Consider the following 14,491-nt stretch of genomic DNA (forward strand, 5'->3'; position numbering starts at 1 on the left):
CAAAATGCCATATTCAAATAATATTTACAGACAGCCCTCCAACAACAACAACAGAAAGGTTGTTTCCTCATGTGCCCCTTTAAAAAGAATTTTGAGAGATATATTTATTGAAAGATAGCTAATTGTTTAAAGTAAAAATATTAGCATTGTAAGTTGGGGCGTATTATATGCATAGTTGTAAAATACATAATAACAGTAGCACAAAGGAGTGAATAGAATTTTCCTGTACTAAGATTTTTATATTTCATGTTTAGTGTTACAATATTAATTCTAAGTATACTGTGATAGGTTAAGGATGAGTAGAACAACCACCAAAAATAGACAAAGAAATGTAGATAAAAAGCCAATTGAGTTCTTAAAATTAAATTTTTTTTAAATCAAGAAGGCAGGAAAAGAACAAAACACAGGTGAGACAAGACAACCAGAGAACAAAATAGTAGGTGTGGCTGATAGACTTTAAGATGGTCCCCAAAAATCCCCACCTTCTAGAATTTACACCCTAGTGTAAGATACTCCCTGGAATGTAGGCAAGATTTATGATTTGCTTCTAACCAATAGAATACAGAAAGATGACAGGATGCCCCTTCCATGACATCCATTGTATTACCAGATTCTCTCCTTTGTTGACTTTGCTGATACAAACTTCTATGTTGTGAGCATTCCTCAAAGGGCATGGAACTGAGGGTAGTCTCCGGCTAACAACCAACAAGAAACTGAGGCTCTCATTACTAACAGCCTGAGATTAGCCAAATCCTACCAGCAACCTCATGACCTTGGAAATAAACTCTTCTCCAGTCAAGCCTTCAGATCAGACTCTAGCCCTTAATAAGACCGTGATTGTGGCCTTGTGAGACATCCTGAAGCAGCTAAGCTATGCCTAGATTCCTGACTCACAAAGACTGTGAGATAATAAATATGTGCTATTGAAGCAAGTAAATTTATGGTACTCTGTTATAAAGCAATAGATAACTATTACAACAGAACAGTAGACCTACATCAGATCATACCAATAATTACATTAAGTATAAATGGACTAAAAACTCAAAATAAGAGGGAAGAGTATCAGATTGGGTTACTTACTATTTAAAATAAAAGGGGTGTATTTTAAATTACACACTTAGGTTAAAAGTGAAAGTATGAAAAAAGATATATCATGCAAACAATAAACATCAGAACGGTGATGTCTCTATAATACTATGAGATAAAGCAAACTTCAAGATGAAGAATATTACCAGAGACAGAATGGAACATTCCATAATGATAAAAGGATAAGTCCATCAAAAAGACATAGCAGTCCCAAAATGTATGTATCTACTAACAGAATTTCAAAATATATGGAAGGAAACTAACAAAACTATATAAAGAAATTGACAAATTTGCAATCATAATTGGAAATTTTAACATTTCTCTCTTAATACTTGATAGGACAACTAGAAAAAAATCAAAGGACATAGAAGATGTAAATAGCACTGTCAATCAACTTGGCTGAATCGATGTTGATAGAACATTCTATCCAACAATTGCAGAGCATACAATCTTTTCAAATTATCACAGAATATTCACCAAGATAGACCATATTCTGCAACATTAGTCTTGATAAACTTGAAACATTCAAATATTACAGCATACTTCTCCATTGAAAGAAAATAAGAAAACATGTTGAATTGAATGATAATGAAAATATATTAAAATCTATGAGAAAAACTCTTTCCACTCATGGAGATGTAACTGCTACAAGAATTGCCCTCTTATTGTAATCAACCAGAAAACTGGAGAAAATATAAAAAACAGCTGTTTTTAGATACTGGACTATGGACAGAACATAACAGTGATCCCTTAAATAAAAGAACAAACAAGGTAAGGCCCAGCTTACAGCTAAGAGGATTTCCAAGCCTCAGCAAAGCGAGGAGGAACTCCAACAGAGCAAAGGGTCTGGCTAAGATAAGAAAAGAAATGTTGGAGTTTGTGGAATCTGAGGGGCCGAAATTGGGGGCATAACACTGGGCAGAAAGGAGACACAAAAAGAGAGAGCATGCAGAAGATGTCCAAAAGAGTCACTGCAAATCTTCAGCTAAGCATTGATCTGCATGTGTAGAGAGTAAAATTCCATGAGGCAGGGGAAGGAACCACTTGAAAGCAATGGATTCAACCATTCCTAAAGCTCACACAGGTCTGGGAATGTTTAGCAAGCTTGTTTTCCCACGAACCAGAGTGGCAGGACTTGATAACACACAGAATCTCATAGAGTCCTCAGAAGGGTATTGATTTAGTAGTGGGGATAAATTAGCTCTAGACTAAGTGATGTTCTGAAAAAGCCTGAACAAAGACTAAGAGCAAGCCTCAAAGGGATCAAACTGATCCCCAAGTTAATTTAATTGTATGCCAGAATGAAATCCAAAACATTTTAAAGAAATAAATAAAATCCAGCACAAATTCACAATGTTCAACATTTAATCAAAAATAGCAAGTCATGAAAAGATGTAGAAAAATGTAACCCATGACCAAGAGAAAACAGAGCAAGAAATTACAGAAATAATGGCATTAAGACATTTAAAAATGATGACAAATACTTTAATAGGCTTGAGTGGCAGTCCCCAACCTTTTTGGCACTAGAAACTGGTTTTGTGGAAGACAGTTTTTCCATGGACAGTGTGGGGGATGATTTCAGGATGATTCCAGTGCATTACATTTATTGTACACTTTATTTCTATTATATTACATTATAATATTTAAGGAAATAATTATACAACTCATCATGACGTAGAATCAGTGGGATCCCTGAGCTTGTTTTCCTGCAACTAGATGGTTCCATCTGGGGGTGATGGGAGACAGTGACAGATCATCAGGCATTAGATTGTCATAGGGAGTATGCAACCTAGATCCCTCACATGCACAGTTCACAATAGGGTTCATGCTCCTATGAGAACCTAATGCTGCCACTGAGGAGGTGGAGTTCAGGTGGTAACGTGAGCAATGGTAAGCAGCTGTAAATACAGATAAAGTTTCACTAGCTGGCCAACTGCTTACCTCCTGCTGTGCAGCCCCATTCCTAACAGTCCACAGCCCAGTACCAGTCTGTGCCTCAGGGGTTGGGGACCCCTGGGCTAGAGACTATAAAATAAAACAAGAACATGATGAATAGAGAAATACAATATTTGTAAAATCCCCAAAATATCTTTTAGACACACAAAAAAAATGCAATCTCCAAAAGAAAAAGTAAAAATGTATTTGAGGGGACTAACAGCAGATTAGATACTGCAGAAGATCACTGATCTTGAAAGTGGAGCAATAGATCCTATCTAAAATTGAGCACAGAGAGAAAAAGAATAGAAAAAAAGAGAACAACCAGAAAATAAGTGACCTGCAGGACAGTATTAATGTTCTAACCTATGTGTAATTGAAACTCCAAAAAATATATATATTTGCAGATGTAATAATTGGCCAGGTGTCGTGGCTCACGCCTGTAATCCCAACACTTTGGGAGGTTGAGGTGAGTGGGTCACTTGAGGTCAGGAGTTCAAGACCAGCCTGGCCAACATGGTGAAACTCTGTCTCTACTGAAAATGTAAAAAATTATCCGAGCCCTGTGGTGCATGCCTGTAATCCCAGCTACTCAGGAGGCTGAGGTGGGAGAATTGCTTGAACCCAGGAGGCCTCTGTGAGCTAAGATCACACCACTGCACTCTAGCCTGGGTGACAGAGAGAAACTCCATCTCAAAAAAAAGAGAGAGAGAGAGAGAGAACAAGAGAGAGAGAATAATCAAATTATTTACAAATTGGATGAAAATGATAAACCCACAGATCCAGAAGCTCACTAAACCCCAAACAGAATAAACATTAAAACACACACACACACACACCAAGGCACATAATCAAATTGCTTAAAAGTTGTGCTAACAAGCCGGAGGGGAAAAGACACATTTTGAAGAGGATTAAAGATAAGAATGACAGTAGACTCTTCAACAATTGTGCAAACCAGAAGACAGTGGAATGACATCTTTAAAGTAGGGAAAGAAAATAACTGTCAAACTAGTAATCTTCAGTTAGTGAAAATATCTTTCAAAAGTAAAAGTAAAACAAACTTTTTCAGACATACAAAAGTTGAGAGAATTCCTCACCAGCAGTTCCGAACTTTAAGAAATGTAATAGGAAGATATTCAGGGAGAAGGAAAAGGATATCAGATGGAAATCTGAATCTACACAAAGGAAGAATGTCAGAAATGGTTAATATGTGTGTATCTATAATATCCATTTTTCAATCTCTTCAAAAGATAACTTGCTGCTTAAATCCACATAATAGTTCCACTTCTGGCAAAGATGGAGTGACAGAAAATTGATTTACTCTAAAATGCTAAATGGTATGACTGCTTTGGAATATTAAGAGGCCAGCCGGGCATGGTGGCTAACGCATGTAATGCCAGCACTTTGGGAGACCAAGATGGGCAGATCGCCTGAGGTCAGGAGTTCGAGAGTAGCCTGACCAGCACAGTGAAACCCTGTCTCTACTAAAAACACAAAATTAGCCAGGCGTGATGGTGCCTGCCCAGCCTGGGCAACAAGAACAAAACTCTGTCTCAAAAAAAAAAGAGAGAGGTCAAACACATACTTACCATATGACCCAGTGATTCTAATATCTTTTCTACCGGATATAAAAGCATATGTCCACACAAAGACTTATACATGAATATCTGTAAGAGCTTTATTTATAATAGCCTCAAATTAGAAACAACCAAAATACCCATCAACAAGAGAATGGATAAAAGGATAAACCATTTGTGGTGCAAAATGGGATTCTACACAGCAATAAAACGAACAAACTACTGATACATACAATAACATGGGTAACTTCAAAAGCCTTATTTGTAGTGAAAGAAGCCAGACACAGAAGACTACAAGCTGCATAATTTATTTATATGAAATTCTAGAAAAGGCAAAACTGTAGTGACAGAAAACAAACCAGTGGTTGGCATAGCAGTTGGAGTGGATTGACTAAAACAGCCACAAGGGAATTTTTTGGGGCGATGAGAATATTTTACACTTTGGATGTTGTGGTGGACCCATGAGTAACAACATTAGTCAAAACCCAGTGAATCATAGACTGAAAATGGGTGAATTTTGTTGTATACAATTTATACTTCAATAAAGTCATTTTTCAAAAACTGTGGGATGTCACTAAAACAGTGATTGTTGAGAGATTTGTACCTTTAAATGCCTTTATTAGAAAAGAAGAAAGCTTTAAAAATCAAATATCTAGGTTTCTACTTTCAGAAGCTAGAAAAAGAAGAGAAAATTGAAACCAAGTAAGCAAAAGAAAGTAAATAAGAGAGACTGGGCATGGTGGCTCATGCCTATAATCTCAGCACTTTGAGAAGCTGAGGTGGATGGATCACCTGAGATCAAGAGTTTGCCTGACCAACATGGTGAAACCCAGTCTGTACGAAAAATGCAAAATTAGTTGGGTGTGGTGGTGCATGCCTGTAATCCCAGCTACTTGGGAGACTGAGGCACAAGAATCACTTTGCATGAGAATCAAAGGTTGCAGTGAGCCATTGCATTCCAGCCTGGGCAACACAGCAAGACTCCATCTCAAAAAAAAAAAAAAAAAAGATAAGAACAGTGATAAATGAAACAGAAAACAGACAAACCATAAAGAAATTTAACAAAGCCCAAAATATCCTTCCTTTAAAAGACGGATATAATTAATAAATTCCTTTTAATAAAAGAAAGTAAGAGAAAGTTTAATTTACCAGTGAGTGAAAGAAGGGATAAATCCTACAAAAACTCAGAGGATAATAAAACAATATTATAAACAACATTATGCCAAAATATTTATCAACTTATGTGAAAAGAACAAGTTCTTTGGAAAACACAAATTACCAAAGCTGACTCAAGAAAAAACAGAAAATGAGGATAGCTATATACTTATCTAAGTAATTAAAATCCTAATTAAAAAAAAAAATCTTCCAGCAAAGAAAATGCTAGGCCCAGATAGCTTCACTGGTAATGGTATTAAACACTTAAAAACGAAATAATACATAAAACTTACATAAAGCTTTTTCAGAAAACAGAGGGTAAGGGAGTATTCCCAATTCATTTTATGGTACTCTGTACCAAAAACCTGGAAAATAATATTACAGACTAATACCCCTTATGAGCATAGGTTTAAAAAAGAAACTCTTAACAAAATTAGCAAATCAAATCCAGCAATATATAAAATTTATAGCACATTTCATGTATATGAATGTATAAACCCAACCAAGTAGACTTTATCCCAGGAATGCAAGGTTGGCTCAACGGTGCAATTTCCAAGGAATGTAATTCAGTATATTAATTAATTAAAGGAGAATAAGCACAAGATCTCAAAAGATTCAGAAAAAGCAAACTAAGAATTGAAGGATAAATTATTCAAGCAAGTAAAGGGCATGTACAACAAAGCTATAGTTAATATCATACTTAATGGCGAAAGACTGAATGCTTTTCTCCTAAGACTGGGAAAAATGCAAAGATTTCTGCTCTTATCACTTCTACTTAAAATTGAACTGGAGTTCTAACCAGAGCAATAAGATAAGGAAAAGAAATTAAAAGTATACTTATTGGGAGAGAAGTGAACTCTCTTTTTCACACATGACATGATTGGTTACATTAAAAAAAAAAAAACTAATCTACTAAAGAAAAAGATCTACTAGAACTAAAACATTAATATAACAAAACTGAAGGACAAAGGCCAAAATTAATTTTTTATATATGTTGTCAGCAAACAATTACGAAATAAAATAGCAATAAATCCTATTAACAATGACATCCAAAAATGTAAAATACTTAGTAATAAATCTAGCAAAACATTTTCAAGGCATCTACATTAATAATTACAAACGCAACTGAAAAAAATCTAAAAAGACCTAAATAAATGAAGCAATATATCATGTTCATAGATTGGAAGGCTCTGTATTTTAAGATGTAATTCCTCCTCAAATTGATCCATAGATTCAACATCCCTATCACAATCCCAGCAGGCATTTTGTAGGAAATAATGTGATTCTAAAATTTATCAGTTGGCTTTTAATGAGTCTTAACTCAGACTAAAATGTAAAGTCTCTATATCAGCACAGTGCATGCTCTTTTGGCCCTTCTTCCCCTCCCATTTTTTTAATTTTAATCAAGTTATGGTTTAAATGAGGAATAATCAATATATCTAATTATTTCCTCTTTGCATAAAGTAAACTTGTGAACTAGAGCTCAGGAGCCCTTCACTAGGACGGTGGAAAGCCTCATTAACTGCACCAATGAGGAAGATGACTGCATGGACTGATAGGAAACCTCACAGCAGCCATTGGGCAAGCCCTGGGCAGAGCTGCTTTTAAGGCACATTATTCCCTTGTTGGTGCTGAGAATAAACAGGGAATGGTGCTACATACAGTTTTTTCAAAATAAAAGGAAATCTATATGAAATACAAAGGACTTAGAATAGCCAAAACAATTTTGAAAAAAGGGAGGAAGTTGGAAGACTCATACTACCTGATATTAAAGCTTGCTATAAAGCTACAAGACAGTATGTTATTGGTGTAAGGATAGACAAATAAATCAATGCAGTAGAATAGTGAGTCCAGAAATAGACTCACACATGTCAATTGATTTTTTTAGAGGCACCAAGGCAATTTAAGGAAAAAATATCTTCAACAGTGCTGGAATGACTGGGTATTCATATAGAAAAAAATAAAATGTGAATTCCAACCTTATACCACAAATAAAATTAGTTTGAGAAGAATCGTAGACCTACATAAAATATAAAAATATTAATATGGTTTGTCTGTGTCCTCACCCAAATCTCATCTTGAATTATAGTTCCCAAAACCCTCATGTGTTGTGGGAGGGACCCAGTGGAAGGTAATTGAATCATGGAGGCAGTTACCTCCATGCTGTTTTCATGATAATGAGTAAATTCTCACAAGATCTGATGGTTTATAAGGGGTTTTCCCCACTTCACTCTGCACTTCTCCTTGCTGCTGCCATGTGAAGAAGGACATGTTTGCTTCCCCTTTTGTCATGATTGTAAGTTTCCTGAGGCCTCCCTGGCCCTGAATAACTGTGAGTCAATTAAACCTCCTTCTTTTATAAATTATCCAGTCTCAGGTGTGTCCTTATAGCAGTGTGAGAACCGACTGATACAACCGTAAAGCTAAAATCAGAAGGACTAACAAGTGTTGACAAGAATGTGGACCAAATGGAACTCCATCCGTTGTTGGTGGAGAGTGAAGTAGTACAACCACTTTGGAAAACTATTAAACTTTTACCTATCCTATAGCCCAGCAATTGCACTTCCAGATATTGTCTTAGTCCATTCAAGTGGCTCTAACAAAATACCATAAACTGGGTAGCTTATAAACAGAAATTTATTTCTCACATTTCTGGAAACTGGGATTCCCAGATCAAGGCACTGGCAGATTGTATCACTGGCTTCTTGGCCACAGACAGCACCTTGTTGCTGTCTCCTCACATGGGTCTCTCTCGGGCCTCTTTTGTAAGGGGATAGGTATCATGAGGGTACCCTAATGATCTAGTTATCCCCCAAAGGCTCTATCTCCAAATACTAGGAGGTACTCCTAACACTAGGCCCTAACTCCTAATACCTTAGGAATTAGGATTGCAACACGTGAATTTGGAGGGGATGCAAACGTTTAAACCACAGCTGTATTTACTCAAGAGAAAGGAAAATCAATGTCCATAAGAAATACCTGCACAAGAAAATTCACAGCAACATCATTTACAAAAGCCACAAACTAAAAAGATCCAAATATCTATCAATAGAAGAAGAGATAGTATATTAGTATATATTAATATATAGAGAAAATATATATGCTAACATGTACTAATTATACATATATGTGTATTATACGTACGTATGTATGTATGTATGTACTTTTTGAGATGGAGTCTTGCTCTGTCACCCAGACTGGAGTGCAATAGCACGACTCAGCTCACTGCAACCTCCACCTCCCAGGTTCGAATGATTCTTCTGCCACAGCCTCCCGAGTAGATGGGACTACAGGCACCTGCCATCATGCCCAGCTAATTTTTGTATTTTTGTAGAGATGGGGTTTCACCATGTTGACCAGGCTGGTCTCAAACTCCTGACCTCAGGTCGTCTGCCCACTTTGGCCTCCCAAAGTGCTGGGATTACAGGTGTGAGCCACTGTGCTCCAGCCTGTACTTTATTAATTATATGTGTATTGATACAATAGAATACTACTTAGGAATTAAAAGTATCAAACTACTGATAGGTACAAACTTGCATGAGTCTCACAGACACTGTTGAGCAAAAGAAGAAAGACACAAAATAGTACTTGCTGCACTCTTCCATTTATATGAGGTTCAAGAACAGGCAAGCCTCATCAACAGTAATAGAAATCAGAGCTGTGATTGCCTCTGGAAAGAGTGGGACTGACGGGGAAAAGGCATAGGGAATTTTTATACTTTGATTGGAGACGGGTTCGGTTGCGTGGGTATTTCCATTGTCAGAATTCATCAAATTGTACACTTACGATCTGTGCATTTCCATTTTTTGTTAATTTTACCTTTAAAAATGCTACAAAAGCACAAGTTTAGAAAGAACCAGGCTGGGTGCCGTAGCTTAAGACTGTAATCCCAGCACTTTGGGAGGCCAAGGCAGGCAGATCGCTTGAGCCCAGGAGTTGGAGACCAGAATGGGCCACATGGCGAAACCCCATCTCTACAAAAAAGTACAAAAATTAGCCAGGCATGACGGTAACATGTGCCTGTAGTTCCAGCTACTCAGGAGGCTGAGGTGGGAGAATCACCTAAGCCCAGGAAGCAGAGGCTGCAGTGAGCCAAGACTGCACCATTGCACTCCAACCCCGGGCGACAGAGTGAGACCCTGTCACCAAAAAAAAAACCAAAAAACAAAAAACAGAACACCCACAATGGGAAACCTAATGGTTTTGCCTGGCTTGCCTGCCGTACCTAGACAGGACCCTTATATCTGGCAGAGCTCATTCCTTTACTCACCTTGCTCTTGCCTCCCCAGCTTTTCTTTTAGTTCCACAAGCACATCAAGCTCATACCCCTGAGAGCCTTTGTGTTCCCCAGCACCCACCCCCTACACCACCATTTCCAGAGTTCTTTCCTAGATCCTTGCAGGATTGTGTTCTTAAGAGAGGCTCCATGGATCAAGGTTCCCTGCGGAAAAGGGATGGCAGGCAAAACAGTGAACATGGCGGTGAGTTCAGAAAGAGACCATTTCCAAAGCTGAGGCCAGCGTGTAGGGAGCCCACTAGACAGAATGCAGTGCCTGGTGCTCGCGCCCCTGGGCCTGAAAGGGGTGGGGGAGGAGAAGGGGAAGTCCTTTCCAGAAAGGGTTGATCTGTCAGGATGAGAGCCAGGAAATAAAACCCAGCTTCACTCTCCTTCCTCCTACCTGTCCCTGCCGGTGCTCCGCATGGGCAAACTGAATCGGAACTCAGGGCAAGGGAGCCCTCTGCTATAGGCCAGCCCCTGGACACAGGGTGGAGAAGGATAGAGAAGAAATTTAGGGGCCAAACATAATATTCAATGTAGACACTGCCCCTGGCTTCCCATCTACATAGCCATCCGTCCCGTTCCCTTCTTAATTTCTTCATGGTACTTACCGCTGCCTGAACTCATCTGACTTTCTTATTTGGTGGCTTGCTGGTTACCAAACGCCCCTCCTCTAGAATATAAACCCCAAGAATCTGGAGACTGTCCTATCTATTAATGTATCCCTAGTGCCTAGAACAGTGCCTTGTACTTAAAACAGATGCACAGCGTGCCATAAATCCTTTGAGAAAATGAACAGATGGGTACATTACTGCCTCCCCAGCAGGCTGCCAGACACAAACTAGCACATTCTCTCCAGCCTTTTTTTTTTTTTTTTTGTAATTAACACACTTTTTTTACAGCAGTTTTAAGTTTGTTTAAAAAAAAAAAAAAAGATTGGAAAGTACAAATTTTCCCAATCCCCTTTCTCCCTGCCCCCACCATTTCCCCTGCTATTTATACCTTGTATTAGCGTGGAACACTTGTTACAATTGATGGACCGATATTGATACACTATGATTAACTAATGGCCATATTTTACATGAGGGTTTGCTCTGTGTTACACTGGTTTGACAAATGTAGAATGACATGTGTCCATCATTGCCATCACATACAGAATAGTTCCACTCCCCTAAAAAAAACTCTGTCCTCCACCTATCCACCCCTCTGCCCTCCCCATGAGCCCCTGGCAACCACTGATCTTGTAACTATCTTCATTGCTTTATCTTGTCCAGAACGGCATATAGTGAGAACCACACAGTCTCTCCATCATTTTGACCCCTGTGGCACTACAGATCTTCCACCAACATTTACCAAATACACAAATGAGTGGATGAAAGGACTCAGAGATGCCCACATTCTGTGGGGTTTGGAGCATCCCATGGAGCAGTGAGCCCTGGCCCCTTCCCCTATTTGGGGTCGAAACCTTCATTCCATTCCCTTATTTGCCCTCCCCTTCCCCAGCCTCACTCGACGTCTTCATCCCCTTTAAATTATACAAAGATTTCCGTGTATGAAAGCTAATTTAGGCACCATAACAGAGACTATATTTAACGTAAATGGAAGAAGCGGAGGCAGAAGGATTTATGGAAATAATAACCTGCCTGTAATAACATGGGGTGGGTCACCTGCTTAAGAAACAGTGGATTAAGGAGAAAGAAATTTACCTCCCAAAAGAACGAATGTCACTAGAAAACTGCCACAGTGCCAAGTCTTGGATGATCTTATTAAATCCCATAGATCTTATTATGTTTCCTACCAGGAGAGGCTACTTCTTTCCCTGGTACATAAGAAGGGCCAAAGTGAAGCCTAAAGTAGAAAAGGGGAAGGGGAGGGAAAAGGGCAATTCCCAGAAAGGCCTGGAGTCAGCGCCTACTGGGCCGAGGGCCCTGTGTGCACAGAGCCCAGCACGGGCCACATGCTCTGGGCATGGCGTAGAGCCCTGGGGTTGGGCAGGGGATTCTTGATGCAGGAGGATGGGGGGTAGAGAAGGATCTAGGAAGCAGGAAGCTGCCCATGCATGACAGATGGCTCTGACATCACAGATCCCACCTTGTGCAGGCGTGGGTAACAGGGAGGTCCCTAGCCATGTTTCAGACAGCTGGGGTGCAACAGATGCCACCCCCGAGATGGTGGTTGGAAGTAACAGGAGGCTTTGGTTACATGGGCAAGCTCCTCATTTAGAGAAATCTGGGTTCAAATCCCAGCCCCATTCCTCACTGTCTGTGTGATCTTGAGTAAATCGTAAAACTGGCATCAGCTATCCCAGCACTGAGTCGATTCTCACTCTGTCCATTTCCTTTGGGAAATTAGCCCTGGGACCAGGATGGCCCTGCCCAGGAGGAGAGAAGCCTCCTGGTTGCTGGCCAGATTCAGACTTGGATGCCTTTCAGTAAGAGTAGGAGCCGTATAACTGCCCCCCAACCTCATCAAGAACCCTTGTTCGCAGGAGAAACAGCGCCCCCAGGCCTTGCCGTCATCCCCAGCATGGAGCAGTAGTGGGGACACAACCCTGCGGCCTGTGAGTTTAACCTCTGCAGCTGGTGCCCCAGCCTGAGCCTCTCCCCGCTCCTGCCCTCCCCACCTCCTTTCTGCATGAAGGTTTGTTAGGAAGTGGCTAAGCTGTAGAGGGCCATTAAGGCCACAGACAGAGATTGCACACTAAAGGATTACGGCTGCTTCCGTAGTGCACTGCAGCTATTTGAATGCGTTTGCATGAACTCATAAGTCTCAATGCACTTATTGTGGGATGTCCTCATATTGGTGAGGGGGAGCTGGGGGAAATGGAGGGGAGGGAGACCATGCCAGGGAATGAAGGCAAAGCCACCTGGGCCAGGAAGAGTGGGTGGCTTCCAAAAATCCCAAGAAGCCATTCTGGAACTCCTTAGAGGACTGTCTCCATATGAGGTCTCAAATCAAGATGGACAGGACATAGACTCATCTCCCTGCAGGAAACCTGTTCCTGAGTTCCTCTCGCAATGAGGAGGGCTTGGGCGCTGAGAAACAGGAAGTGTCATTTGCCTGGTGCAAGTCAAAGATGGGCCACCCACAGGGCTTGCATAGGGAACCATGGCTCACCTCCTCCAAGGCTCTGCTGCAATCCCACCTCCACAGCAAGTCATCCCCTGACCACATTATTAATTCTGCAAACTACTCCCCATCCTGTCCCTTCCCCATCATCTTATTCCTTTTACTCTCTGCTCTACTTTTTTTTTCAATATCACTGTGGCCTTCTAACGTACCACATGGCTTCCTAAGTTATTATGATCATTGTTAGGTTGAGCTCCACACTAGAACGTAAGCCCCACGAGGGCAGCAATGGTTGTCGGTTGTGTTTGCTGATACATCCCAAATGACTAGATCCGTTTCTGGAACATAGCAGATGCTCGATAAGTGCTTCTTGAGTGAAAGCATAGATCAAGCTCTCAAGAAAAGAAGTAGCCAGGTGCTGTGGCTTCTGCCTGTAATCCCAGCACTCTAGGAGGCCAAGGCAGGAGGATCTCTTGAGCCTAGGAGTTTGAGACCAGCTGGGCAACAAAGTGAGACTCCATCTCCACAAAAAATAAACAAAATTTGCCAGGCATGGTGGTGCTCACTTGTAGTCCGAGCTACTCGGGGCCTGGAATGGGAGGATCGATTGAGCCTGGGAGGTTGAGGCTGCAGTGAGCCATGATTGCACCACTGCACTCCAGCCTGAGTGACAGAGCCAGACCCTATCTCAGAAAACAAAATGAACGAACGAACAAAGAAAGAAAGAGAGAGAGAGAGAGAGAGATGAAGGAAGGAAGGAAGGAAGGAAGGAAGGAAGGAAGGAAGGAAGGAAGGAAGGAAGGGCAGGAGGAAGGGAGGGGAGAGGGAGGGAGAGGGGGGGAAGGAGGGAGGCGGGGAGGGAAAACATAAAGGAAGGAAGGAAGGAAGGAGAAACAGAAAGAAGGAAGGAAGGAAGGAAGGAGGGAGAGAGGGAGGGAGGGAGGGAGGGAGGGAAGGAGGAAGGAAGGAAGAAGGAAGGAAGGAAGAAGGAAGGAAGTGGACTGTTGTCCCACCTCATTTATTCCCAGTCCGCATGTTGTTCCCCCGCCTTCCTGGGAATCTCTGTCCATGTGTACAGTAACCCAAACCTAAACCACATCCCCAGCCTAAACAGCATGAGGAAAACCTTCTGAAAGTTGATGGGAACACTTAAGACAAACCCAGCATTTTGCTCAGAGGCCAGCTGTGAGGCTGCCCCACACTCAGAGGCCCACTCAGGGCCCCTGCACTTCTGGGATAAAATGGGCAAAGGGATGGCCCTGCTGGGAGCCAGGCAGCCCAGCCACAGCTCCCTGGCTGCGATCCGCTGACAAGGTCCTCAGCTTCCCCTCCTGTGGGGTCCCTCATCATCCCAGAAATGTTTGCATTTGCAGGTTGCAATTAACATTAG

The sequence above is a fragment of the Macaca fascicularis genome, chromosome 16 (assembly GCF_037993035.2).
Source record: "Macaca fascicularis isolate 582-1 chromosome 16, T2T-MFA8v1.1".
Taxonomy (NCBI): Eukaryota; Metazoa; Chordata; class Mammalia; order Primates; family Cercopithecidae; genus Macaca; species Macaca fascicularis.